This window comes from Morone saxatilis, unplaced genomic scaffold (assembly GCF_004916995.1).
Source record: "Morone saxatilis isolate NCDOM2014 unplaced genomic scaffold, NCSU_SB_2.0 Contig23, whole genome shotgun sequence".
NCBI classification, from domain to species: domain Eukaryota; kingdom Metazoa; phylum Chordata; class Actinopteri; family Moronidae; genus Morone; species Morone saxatilis.
In genome coordinates, this window is record NW_023339796.1 from 16,499,648 (window position 1) to 16,500,258 (window position 611).

The window sequence follows — 611 nt, forward strand, 5'->3', positions numbered from 1 at the left end:
TTTTTTTTAATCTGAAAAAAACAGAACTGGGAGTATCCTCTGTGTGATTATTGTAGGGGCCATAATACAGGCAGGGAACATGATTTGAGGACTTTCTATGAGTTTATTGTTGAACATTTTTAGATTGACCTTTAGTTTGAGTACTTACAACGTGCGTAAGGGTGTAACTCAGTTCAGTGCCTTTTGTGTGTGTAAACACCACTTTAGCCTAGATCTTGACAACTGCTGTTAAAACTTTTTTAAACATCTGTATGTCCGCACTAATGTCTGTGCTCATTGTGCTCTAAAAAGACAATAACAGCAAAGAAAACTTGACAGGAACGGATGGAGCGACTTATGGTTAATTAACTAAAAACATGCAGAATGCAGATTTTTTCTTTCTTTTTACACAAGAAAATGATTTCAGTACTTGATGTATGTAATTCAAATTAACACAGGTTTTATCTGTGTCAGTGGTATATTTAAAATAGTTAAAAATATTACATCACCAAACAGAGCGTGTGTAAATTAGTCACACATTAGTCAAGAAAAAGAAAACCATAGACACATAGTTTTCAGTTCCACCTAAATAATAGGAAAATAACTTCATATTCATATTATTACATCTTAAA

The 611-nt window shown here is 32.6% G+C and overlaps 1 protein-coding gene across 1 annotated transcript in view; it reads right to left on the bottom strand.

The window, feature by feature from the left end:
- ccdc18 (coiled-coil domain containing 18) overlaps nt 1-611 on the bottom strand; it is a 14,055-nt gene that overhangs the window by 4,696 nt on the left and 8,748 nt on the right. The window lies entirely within an intron of this gene.